At 41.2% G+C, this 13,195-nt stretch overlaps 1 long non-coding RNA gene across 1 annotated transcript; it reads left to right on the forward strand.

Moving 5' to 3' along the window:
- The first annotated feature begins 6 nt into the window (after positions 1–6).
- Positions 7–12,886, forward strand: LOC112075130 (uncharacterized). The gene is made up of 3 exons (XR_002894927.2): positions 7–50; positions 1,130–1,221; positions 11,302–12,886. It is a non-coding gene; the product is annotated as an uncharacterized lncRNA (long non-coding RNA).
- Positions 12,887–13,195: the final 309 nt, after the last annotated feature.

Here is a 13,195-nt window from a genome sequence, read left to right on the forward strand (position 1 = left end):
AGGCCGCAACGAGAAACGCAACAACACCCATCACCACGCCAGGATCGTTGGTATAGTTCAATATCTGCTACAACTCTGTGTGTATGTGTGTCTTTCTGACGGGTTGGGGTAAAGAAGACACATTTCCGTTGAACATTTGTATACATCGTCTTCTAACGTCATGGTATCTATGGCTATTGATGCCGTTAATTGCATATTGTTCCTCGCCGTTTAAAAAAACTGGCCGAAACAAATCACACCTCTCTTTTCGCTTCTTTGTGTCATTTGAAAAACCAACGAGACAGATTGGTTTATCCACTTCCTCTTTCTCTGTAATTGACTCAGGGATACAATGTTGAGCAGAAGTGTTCTACTATGCCTTGAACATTCCTCTCCTGGGGAGAATGTAATTAACACAGCATGGTGATAGCACCCACACTCCCAGACTATGTCCATATCTCAGCGTGACGGATTCTTCTGTAATTGGGTGGTGAAGACTGAACCAACAACTCAACAAGACAGTTAGTTCAAGCTGTCGTTTTCTAACAACATTCAGTTAGGTTCTAATAGCAGTGGCGTTCCTCATAGCAGTGGAACATAGATGAACGCACGATGGGGACACTTGAGTCAGTTTTACATGTCTGGTCAAAACCGATGGAAAGCATCACTGTATGGTCAAGCCATGGCAAGTGAAAGGCAGTGGTTAGCAGCATATGTGTGACCCTTCCCCTTTATTAAGACATGTCACAGAGCTCAAACCAAGAGTTGGTTTGTTGCATGGAATATTTGTAAACTGTGGCTATGGGTCACTCGTAAGGATGGCTGTAGGAATCCTTGTTTAGTCCCACTACTATCAGATGGTTCTACAGTATATGATTCAGAACACATGTTCTAACATCACTCAGTATTGAATGTTCTGCTTTGGCAGGGCTCCTGACTTTAGGTCTGCTGCCATTATTCAAGCATCCTTCAGTAACCATTAGCAGGTGAAATGTAGCCATAGATCTAGGGTTAAAATCACTTCATCTATGCCCTCATCACTTCATCTATGCCCTGTCTCCTCATTTTTTTGTTTCTCTCTCACACACTTTTTCTCTCTCACACTTTCCTCTCTCTCTCACACTTTCCTCTCTCTCACACACTTTCTCAGGACGGGCCATGACCAGCAGCTTCTCTGAGGTTCCTCTGGACAACCCGGCCTAAAAGAGATCCTCCTTTATCTGCAGCCCCTTCACAACCACGGTAAGCCCCCATCGGACCCCCAACCTCCCCCCTGCAGCTGCTGAACTACTTCCCCAGCTCAGGTGTTAGTAAACGGATCAGCCCCCGCTACCAGCCAGGTCAGCAGGCCGCAAACGACTTCTGCTGAGTGCCAGATATGTTACTGAACCGGTCTCCTGAATTAACATCGCAGTATAAATAGGACGTCATAACCACCAATCTACCGGTACTGCTGGTCATTATCTATCAGTCTGCATTAGATTATGGGTTCCCATCTTCGTAAATCTTCTTGACGAGGCTAATCCACATTGATATATATATATATATTCCATGAAGGGATGTTTGTGGTTGTCGATGCATCTGGACTCAACTCTCCATTGATGGTCATAAGATATTGCAGTATATTATCAAAGTTGAATTACTTGTGTAGGGAGGATTTATATAGGCTCCAGGTTGAGTGAGAGGGACACATGTAGGCGTATTTGTTATACCTCTGCAATTTTAGAACTTATTTATTGGACAGACGTCGTTTAGCTTCTACAAGAACAAGTCATACAGTTAGAAGGAAAGACCACAACTTGCACATCAAATATCTTTCACAATCTACCAAACAGCTCCCAACCCTCTTCAAGATCTCCTTGCCACTTGCCGCTAAACAATGCATTTCCGATTTCCACTCATACTCTCTCATACAATTGTTCTGCTCATAACTCTGCCTCTTATCTCATTTCATCAGGCACTCCAGCTAGATTCCTCAGACAGACCCCAGCAGCTTGGGTCCTCTCAGCCAGTCAGCGAGCCAGTCAGTCAGTCAGCTAGCCAGTCAGTCAGTCAGTCAGTCAGTCAGTCAGTCAGTCAGTCAGCTAGCCAGTCAGTCAGTCAGTCAGTCAGTCAGACAGGAAGTTCTAACATTAGCCCCCTGCACCTGTGTTTCTCTTCTCTCTGAAGCCTGCCGCCACTACAGTGCTGCTGCCCAGGGCCTGGACCCTGAAGACCTGAGGAATCCACCCCGCTCTTAACAGCCGATGATAGGCCCAGATCTTAGGCCCGCCACTGAGACGCAACGTGTTAACAGTCCCATTTCACAAAAAAGCAGACCCCCAGAAATCCCTGTTATCTCACGTCCATCAGGGGTTGTCAGTCCCTCACTTTTTCTCCCCCCTTCTTCCTCCCCCCTTTCTCTATCGCTCAGTCAGTAGTTTTGCTTGCTGCTTTTTTGTGTGACCCTTAAGATGACGTGTAGTGTTGACCTTTCCTCATACAGTAGAGTAGAATCACATAATGTGAACGATGCTCGTGAACATCCCTCATAAAACTACATTTACAGCAGAATGAATTAGGTCTCATAAAACTACATTTACAGCAGAATGAATTAGGTCTCATAAAACTACATTTACAGCAGAATGAATTAGGTCTCATAAATACATTTACAGCAGAATGAATTAGGTCTCATAAAACTCATTTACAGCAGAATGAATTAGGTCTCATAAAATACTTTACAGCAGAATGAATTAGGTCTCATAAAACTACATTTACAGCAGAATGAATTAGGTCTCATAAAACTACATTTACAGCAGAATGAATTAGGTCTCATAAAACTACATTTCCAGAATGATTAGGTCTCATAAAACTACATTTACAGCAGAATGAATTAGGTCTCATAAAACTACATTTACAGCAGAATGAATTAGGTCTCATAAAACTACATTTACAGCAGATGAATTAGGTCTCTAAAACTACATTTACAGCAGAATGATTAGGTCTCATAAAACTACATTTACATGAATGAATTAGGTCTCATAAAACTACATTTACAGCAGAATGAATTAGGTCTCATAAAACTACATTTACAGCCGAATTAATTTGGTCATGTAGGAGAGTGCAATTAGAAGAGAAGGCTAATGCCTAGCACCACTGCAAACCTGTCCTTTATGGGTATTTAGGAAAGGCTGGATAAGAAGGGTGGGGATTTGTAAGGCAGCCCGTTACTCCATCCCGGTGGGAAGAATAGTCAGGTTTCCCCTTTTTCTCCCTCTCTCTTCCTTTATTTGTTCTTTCTCTCGCTCTCCCCCTCCAGGATGGTTTGAGCAGGAGATTTAGAATGAGGGTCAGTAGGGGGAGAATAGAGCAGTGGACTAATGGATACATTTTTATGAACACTGTTTCTATCATGCAGGAATGCATGTGTACACTATGCATGTACGCAAATATGCACAGTGTAACCATAGTCATTCTTAAAGATGACTGACATGTCTCCAATCTCCGTCTTTAAGGTAGGGGAAAACGTGAGAGAAAGTCTTGTTGCTTCAAGTAAGGTGGCTATGCTGTGGCTGTGTCATGCTCAAAATTCACACAAAATGAATGTCCCGCCCTGGCCATAGAGAGGTTTTTATTCTCTATTTTGGTTATGCCAGGGTGTGACTAGGGTGAGCATTCTAGTTTCGTTATTTCTATGTTGGTGTGGTTCCCAATCAGAGGCAGCTGTCTATCGTTGTCTCTGATTGGGGATCATATATAAGTTGTCCTTTTTCGTTCTTTCATTTGTGGGTTCTTAATTTTGCACTGGTTGTTATTTTGCCCTGCAGAACGTCACGTTCGTATTTTTGTTTTGTTGTTGTCGGTGTTTAGTTAATAAATAAATAGAATGAACACGTACCATGCTGCGCTTTGGTCCACTTCTTCCAATGACGATCGTGACAATGAATCCCAAACGTTACCAATAAACTTATCCAAACAAGTCAACCAACCTTTATAAGAGTGTTTTCTATCCAAAAACTGTTAAAATAATGTCTGTGAGTATAACAGAACTGAAATGGGACAAACCATCCCCCCAAAAATAAATTAATCCTACCACTGATTTCAATGGCTGGCACTTTTATAATAGGGCAAAGTCATGCCCAATTGCAGTTCCTAGGGCTTCCACTAGATGTCAACAGTCTTTAGAAAGAGTTTCACGCTGGTTTTTGGAAAAATGAGCCAGAAATTGTAGTTTTTCTAGGTGGCTCCCATTTTGGCTGTAGTGTTTCCAAGCGTGTGAATGAGAGCGAGTTCTTTGGTATTTTTCTCCGGTAAAGACAATAACGATTCTCCATCTTAAATTGTATTGTTTATTTGCGTATTAGGGTACCTAAGGTTGGATTATAAACGTTGATTAATTGTTTGACTTGACTCTTTGGTATACAGATTATTTGGTAAAAGACCAAGTCCATATTATGGCAAGAGCCGCTCAGAAAAGCAAGGAGAAACAACAGTCCATTACTTTAAGACATGAAGGTCAGTCAATCTGGAACATTTCAAGAACGTTGAAAGTTTCTTCATGTGCAGTCACAAAAACCATCAAGTACTATGATGAAACTGGCTCTCATGAGGACCGCCACAGGAAAGGAAGACCCAGAGATACCTCTGCTGCAGAGGATAAGTTCATTCGTTACCAGCCTCAGAAATTTCAGCCCAAATAAATGCTTCACAGAGTTCAAGTAAATTTTACTGACAGTTGTGGCTGCTTTGTGTGATGTATTGTTGTCTCTCTTCTTAGCCTTTGTGCTGTTGTCTGTGCCAATAATGTTTGCACCATGTTTTGTGCTGCTTCCATGTTGTGTTGCCACCATGTTGTTGTGTTGCTACCATGCTGTGTTGTTGTCTTAGGTCCTCTTTATGTAGTGCTGTGTTTTCTCTCTTGTCGTGATGTGTGTTTTGTCCTATATTTATTTTTATTTTTAATTCCAGCCCTTGTCCCACAGGGGGACCTTTGCCTTTTGGTAGGCCATCATTGTAAATAAGAATTTGTTCTTAACTGACTTGCCTAGTTTAATAAAGGTTAAATAAATATCCCCGTGGGAGTATATTCACTTTTGGTTGGTAGGCAGAAACAGAAACACCAACTGAACCCAGCTGTCTTTTCTTTGGCTTTTAGCGGTCAGGCATGTTTCGGACAATCTAAATGTGTTTAGAATGCAAGAGGGTAAATTTAAGAGGGCCACTTACAGGTGCTAATTAATCTATTATAAACATACACCCAAGGCTTCCTGTTAGCTTTGCCATCTGTCATGACCTGGTCGTAGCCCTTTGCCCTTTTCCTGTTTTCTTTTTTTTTATTGATTTTTTTTTACCAACACTCAGCGAAACCATTAGTTATTTTAACCATTACTATATTTAAACGTTAGGATGCAGCCCTGCCTCACAGTACTTTACACAGCTGCTGGTGTGGGTGAATGTAGCTAATGTAGCTAGATAGCTGCTCGCTATTGAAACACTATCCTTTCTGTGGCAGAGGTCAGAGCAACCTGGGTGTCAAATTCATCTTGTGAAAAATCCCATAACTGAGTGGAAAGACATTTGCTAGTTCAGCCAGTTGATTTAGTGGCAGTTGTTTGCTATAACAACCCTACGTATACAAGTCAATCAAAGACAAATTCAGATAACCCCTTAGCTAGTTTAGATACCGTTTGGCTCATTGACTATTATGGATCTCAATGTTAACAGTCAACCTTCATTTGTAGCCTGTGCTAGAGGACATGGCTTTCCAAACAATTTAGAGGCAGGTTGTTTTGAACCAAGCCCCATTATGTGGTCATGGCTTGCCTTTGTAGAAGAAGCTGAAACCTGACAAATGGGGTCAAGTCAAACAGATGCTTGAGAGCTATCTATAACCAATAAGGAACTCCAACCTCCTCCAACCACTGTCTCTTTCTCGCTCTCTCACTCTCTTTCTCTCTCTTTCTCCTCTCTCTCTTTCTCTCTTTCTCTCTCTTCTCTCTTTTCTTTCTCTTTTCTCTCTTTCTTCTCTTTCTCTCTCTCTTTTCTCTCTTCTTTCTCCTCTTTCTCTCTCTCTCTCTCTCGCTCTCTGTGTTTGAATGATAGTTTAGCTGTTTTATCATCATATACTTACACCATACTCATATAGTGCCTAAATATAGCCTTCCGTTGCTATCAAACTCTTGTTGCTTAGTAAGCTGATTAGCCTTGTTCATTAGCTTTCTGTAGAATACAAGGGAGATAATTGAGACATTGATTTGAGTATCTATTGCTAGCCTGGTCCGGGATATTTTTACACACATACTGTGCCTCTCTTTATGAAAGGAAGTATCTCTCCTTTATGTGACCTGAAACCATGCCCCAACCATTAGTCACATCGCAGTGCGTTTACCACTGCTATCTGGTCCAGAGATCAGTCAGATCTTGTTTGTATAATACCACACACACATCTCACGTGTTACTTCCTGAACTTGTCTCCACATCACAAAACCGCTAGGTGGGGTCGCTCCAACTTCCTGCTTGGGTTCCTTGACCTTCAGTGACCTTTGCGGTGGGAGCTAAGTGAAAAGGTCAGAGGTCAGCGCAACCTAATTTAAGGGTATACGCTGACCACAAGGAGGGAGTGATGTACTCCCTGTGTCCTAGGAGACACACCCACATTCTTTAGTGGTCACTGAGACATGTCCATGCAGAGGTTGAGCTAGAGGGAATTGTCCTCAAGGAACATCTAGACCTGCACACACTTAAAGCTGCAATATGTAACTGTTTGGGGACCCGACAAATTCACATAGAAATGTGTCATTCTCAACTCTAAGAAGTGGTAGATATGTCTATGTGCATTATTTCTATGCTTCCCGTTCTTACCTTTCGTTGTTGCGAATTTTACTTTCTGTTTCATACACCAGCTTCAAACAGCACATCTTTTTTGGTATTTTTATAAGATATTTCACGGCGGTAAATGATGGTACATGATGGTACTGATTCTCTACACTAATAATTGCTTGTTTGTCACATAAACTAAATTAGGCAAACTATTAGAATTTTAGCACCAGGAATGGCAGAGCGATTTCTGCATATTGCACCTATAAACATACAGATGCCACACACACACACACACACACACACACACACACAACACACACACACACACACACACACACAACACACACACACACAAACACACAAGCCAGGTAAATGGAAGAGATTCTTAAGAGCTCACTTTTACAATTTCACTGTTCACCATACCCTCTACCTAACCCTCTTTGATGGATGTCAGAGGAGGTGACCTCTGACCTTTTTTGAGTGTTTATATTTTAGACTCTTCCCAAGAGTTCCACCGTAGCTGTCACATGTTCCCTTCTCTCTCTTGTATTCCGCCATGCTAGCAGACCGCTGGTTGCCAAGTGCTGTAAGACACACTTATTGACTTCGCTTTAGGAGCTAAATAATAATAATTAATAATAATACCGGTCTGTCAACAAAGGAAAGCAGACATAGAAAGGCAATGGCAATAAATAATATGGCTATAAGTTTGATATGCTATATGGAAATGGTATTTACACCTTGGTAGCTTAGCTTGTCAGCGGTCACCCAGGTTCCATAGCTCTCTAAATAGGGGCCCGTGTTCGACACGGGTTTTCTGAATAGCACCTATCTTCATTGAGGCTAGCAGCAGCCCTTGACATCGTGTGGTGTGTGATCTGGTAGTATGCTATGATGTGATGCCCACTTTGCCCAGACACTATTCCTAGAGATATTCTTTTCTATTATTGCATCCGGATGTTCCTTTGAGCTTTACAAGGGAGACCAGGCCAAAGGGCAGTCTATTGCAGATGTAGGATCTTCATTTGAGACAGTTTGCAACAGGAAATGTGGATTATAATTCATCTACATTTTTGTAGGGTAATAATATTTCGTAAGGGAAAATCAAGTCTGAATTTCATCGTGGAATTACTAAACCTTTTTGAACCTCAAATAGTCCACGAGTTTAAATGTCCTGCATTGCAGGAAAGTTCTCCTGCAACAGGGTGATCAAATTAAGATCCTACATCTGTACCTATACTCTGAGTTGAATTTGGTATCCTAGACTAACAATGAAGGACAATGATCCAGTCATTGGACAAAAATTACAGTTCCTCTGATCAACACCATCTGTCACTTCCAGTTGTTTTACAAACAGTCAGTGCTTTGAGTACCTACTAAGAGTTCAGAAAATCACTTGTGGGGAGTTGGGAGGTGCAGTTAGTCGAACGTCTCTAGTAGTCAGCGAGAACTAACGTCAGGCTTTGTTTACTGAACAGAATTCCCCTGGGGCAGGATTATCCAGATAATCTCCGGGGATTGAGTCCGCCGCCAAATGCCGGATTAGGGAAGTGGCCAAGCCTTTCAGCTCCTCTAGAGCCCCTGGGCTCAGTTTTTCAAAAGTTATCTGGCCGGAGTTTTGGCAATCGGATACGATTTAAATTAATATAACGGGTGTCCCAATTCAAGTCATAAATTACTCGGTTCTATTCATTCTATTTCTATGCATCTAATCCTATCCGATAGGCAAAATCTAGATAGATAACTGGGCCCTGGGTGATGCCTTCTCCACACACATTCACAATAACTGTCACCTTTCTATGTACAAGCAATAAGTACGTGGATGGATTTAGTCTTAGTTCCTGACAAGGTATTTTCTATTCTCATGAGCCATAACCAAATCTCTATTCAGTCAAGAGAGAGCATGGTCTTTCTAATCTCTTACTATCTCTGGGTGGACTGATGTCATAGTACCAAACCAGTCATCGTTCTGATCTCATTGACAGTCCCCATGTGATCAGATTCTGTCCTGGAGGCACACTGTTGGAAGGAGCAGCAGCCATAACAGCTTTATGTCCATCCCCATAATGTGTTACTGTCTGTGACTTCAATAGTATGTGAGGATAGACCTGTCACCATCCTCTGCTTGGTGTATTTTCTACCGGTGTCCATCCAACATAATTGGTTGTTTTAGCATTCCTGTCACTCCTCCTGGGTTAACCTACTCTCCGGCCCTCTGGGCCTACTGTGATCAGAGACTTGGTGAAAGATGGACATTCACCTGCTGGTTCGCCTCAAGCCTCGTCCAACCTCCAACATTCCTTCCTCAGGTCCAGACTGACGAGTCACACCACGCTTAATATGCCTGTGTCTTTCAGTGTGTTAGTTATCGCAGTTGGGGACTTTTCTCCACTCTCCAGGTGTAAGAACAGTTTACTTTAAATTAACGCTTTAGATATGTTACACTGCGGCCTATTGCTAGATTTTAATGTGTGTGTATGGTGGTTTTAAATGTAATACAAGTTGACGCAGGGCTGTGCATATTCATGACTATGTGAATTTGGCTTTTGTTGTTGTAAATGTAATGCATTGTGTTTATATTGCACATAAACCTATTAGAAGAAACACTGTACACTTTAAATGAACTTGTGGTTGTGTCTTCCTCACAAGTTTTCACATTGAATATTAACAACTGCTACTAAATATGTAGTAAATCGCTGCATTGCTTTGACCTAAAAGTATTACGATTAGCTATTAAACTTTTCAGCACTTAACCTTTCAGTTGTTCATCTGTCAGATAAACAGTTTTTTTGCTTCCGTAGTGTATTTTCTCTCATTGGTTGTTTGCTGTTTTTACAATGCCCATACTAATAGGTAGGTAATTATCTTAGACACATGCATTGCTCTTTCATTCAAAGTGTTTCAAAACATCTTTATGGAAACGTCTTCTGACAAAATGGACAATTCAGTTGTATTGTATTGTATTCTACATGCATGTAGGAATATTGACTGATGGAACAGGTAGTTTAGAGGAAACCGTTGTGATGATGAGTGGACGTTTCCAAAAGGCCGATCTGCTTTACTGCACGCTGTAAAAGCCAGGGGCGAGGGAAAGAGCGGTGATAAATTGTAACGTTTGAAACTTTCCCTCTGTGATGTCAAACGCAATGATAAAACGGTAATAGTCAGTTTAAGACAAAGGATTTTCGGATTTCACTTAGTTTCCACCTGTCGTTTTTAGAGGGGGTAAGGTGAAGGTAGTAAACAGGTTTATGCAGGTTGTAGGTAATGAGACTGAAAACCGGTTTGAGGTTTTGCTCTATTACTATCCATTAACAAAATGATAGGTGGAAACTTACCTCCTCTACAGTTCAAACACTTGACTCCTAGGCCTTACTACAATGTGAGCAATCTAATCAATTGTAATCACTACTTTTGTAACCAGCTTTTGAGCTCTTGTCAGAGACCAGATTGAGGAGGTGGTGGTCTCTCGCTGGACTCAGTTAGCCTTAGTAGCATTTTCCCCAGAGTCACTAAATCCCCAGTGGAATGTCAAGCCTTTCAGTGACTAGGTTTCTCCTTAACTATAGTAACTGCCTAACTGGGGGTTCTCTCCACACAGATCCCTGTCTGTTCCTATATGGCTCAACTTTAGCTCAGTTTAGCCCAGCCACTTTACAGAGCTGTGCGAGAGCTCACCTGTCTGCAATATGCAATCAGACCCTTAGTAATCAATAAGCTGTTCTCTGTTACCTGGTCTCTCTTTTTATTGCATGCATTTGAGATTACCGAGGGTCCATTTGAAAGTGCAGTGGCAGGATATAAGAGCTGTGAGGATGAGACACTTACACAGCATGGTCGGTTTCATTGATTTCGGTCATGTACTATAGACTGCACTCCATCATATCCAATGACACCTGTTATCTGCCTTCAATTCTTATTTGGGTATGTAGGAGTTGTATGTATGAAATCTGTACACGCAGCTTTTTGTCGATCTAAAGTTAATCTAGTCTAAGTCATCAATTGCTTTTTAAGGAGTTGAACCACCTCAACTCCCCGGTCTTCACACCTAGGGGGCACACACCGGTTTGAAGAATCCATAAAAGGGTTGTCATAAATCAATTCAATAGAGTTTTTTTTTTTTTTTTTTTCATGTCCGGTATCCTGTCCCGCAAACAGATGTTTCAGCACAGGTGTCAAAGGTCAGAGGCCACGTAAACATGGTCAAAGCAGAAGGTATGGCAGGGGGTTACAGGTGACGAGAGCCAGGACAGTGGTGTCACAGGATGACTAAGGACATAACTTTCCAGGAAAATTCAGCCAGGTAGAAATATAGATGGAGAAAACTGAGGAGAAAGTTAAAAGGCCCTGAAAGGTAGCCCAGTTTGATCTCCCCATCGTGACGCTCCATCGATTACAAAGCAGGATTAGCYAAGGTTGAAGCTAAGTGCTTTTCAGATGAATAACTGTTCTGCACAACAAAATGAATCATTTGAATCATGAGTGACCCACTGACTTCATGCTGTTGTTTTCTTTGTGTTTTAGACTGAAGAAAAAACGTGAAGTAAAAGGTAAATTCATCGGAAACGCCTGAAAACAAAGTATTTCTTTCAATTCATATTATATAGGCTAGTTGATTAAGTTTATGTTTTCTCTGTCTATAAACAATTTAACTATTGTTGTCTTTTATATCTCAGGATAACCTATGGAAATMCTAAGTTAAATTTCACAAATGCTATGTTTATATTCTGMRACTTTTATTATACTGTATTTTTGTTATCAAGGCCTTCYGAGTTAATAAGCCTAATTTTGATTAATTCATTTAAATTCTAAACATATGCCCTGCGTCACAGGGTCCATGTCTCTTGTGTGTGTATATAGTATAGATAGGAAGTATGTCTTTAGGGAAGAGTAGCAGTGTCATAATGTGTTCATGTTGTTATTCTGATTTACTTAGGATTTATACCATGGCATTGTTGAATACTGATTTCTGATTGGCTTGAAGMGCATTCTAGAAAGCTGCATAATTTATTTACAAAAACTCATATGAAGTCATACGAGACATGAGGTCATGTATGAACTTAAAATTGTTAACATCTCTGTTTCCAAGATACATTTTTGGGGAGATCAGTTTCAAATCTTTATGCAGATTTTTCACATTCCCCCTCGAGCTATATTGTCAATTCATTTGTCTTTTTGAAAAAACCTGCAATACTTCCATCGTCATGTTCTGTACATTTTATTTACATGGATTTGATTACATCTTTTTTGTCTGTTCTGATGTCAGTAGCTAGATAAATGTAGTGAATGTGTCACAATGTGTCTGTTATTCTGTGTCTGTTATTCTTCTTCTCTTCACGTGATACGTGGTTTTATTCATGTCTTCAACTTCCCTCGTGTCAAGATGGGCCTCGTTCAGGAGCCAAACGTTGTGGAAAGGTTGCAGATAGAAATGTCATGATTAGAGCTGACGTGATTCCTGATTCCGCATCTCACAGAGGCATGTCTGTTCTGCAATATATTTTCTGAACGCTTCACAATGTTGTGCCTGCTAAATGCAGCCCTGGTCCCCACATACAGTGAACTGGACCCTGCTATTGCGAGGCCACCTGTTAATACCCTCATGAATTAGAAACCAGGCTATCGACCAATCCACTGCATCTCCATCCAAGAGACATCCTAAAAGGCTTATGGGGGATTGCTCTGGATGATGCTAATAATAGCAGATATGCTATAATTTACGCGTAGTAAAACACAACAAATAAAAGGAGAGAAAGGGAGGCCAGGGCTAGATACGTCCAAGCCAAAGATAGCAGTGTTGGTTCATGATCCAGGGGAAATGAAAGTGATACTGTGATATAGCTTTGCTATGACAGAAAGAAACAGCTGGGAGAGGTGGGATACGGGCGAGAACCTCCAAACTGTTTCCTTTACAGGATGTTTATCCTTTTTCTACACACTCATTCACAAACATCCCAATGTAGTGTGTCAAAATATACCTCCTTTTTTTTCATGCATCAAGTCTGAAATTTGAAACAAATAAAATGAAACGTCTAGAAGACGTTTCCATAAATAATGCTCTGTCTAGAACACCTTGTAGATTTTAATAAATCTATCAAAAACATCTGCAGCATCTAGTTGTGGTTTTTCTAAAGTGTGGAGACGGCACTTCCTTCTCTCAGATTTTTCAAGGGGAAAAAAACATTTCAAGAAACCTTTTTAAAATGGCTGTCATTGTAACAAGGTGCCCCTAGTCTCAAACATGTAACTTCTTCTTGCTGACCGGCCAACTGTCCAGCATCCCGCCTCCGGTCCAGCCGGTCATGTTATGGTAAGCGTAAACACGGGCTACAGGTGCAAATGCGTTCGCTTCAAAGTGACAGCGTTAAAAGACAGGAATTCCCTGACACTGTGCCACACATTCCTGGGACTGCAGTGC

The sequence above is a fragment of the Salvelinus sp. IW2-2015 genome, unplaced genomic scaffold (genome assembly GCF_002910315.2).
Source record: "Salvelinus sp. IW2-2015 unplaced genomic scaffold, ASM291031v2 Un_scaffold2997, whole genome shotgun sequence".
Classification (NCBI taxonomy): Eukaryota; Metazoa; Chordata; class Actinopteri; order Salmoniformes; family Salmonidae; genus Salvelinus; species Salvelinus sp. IW2-2015.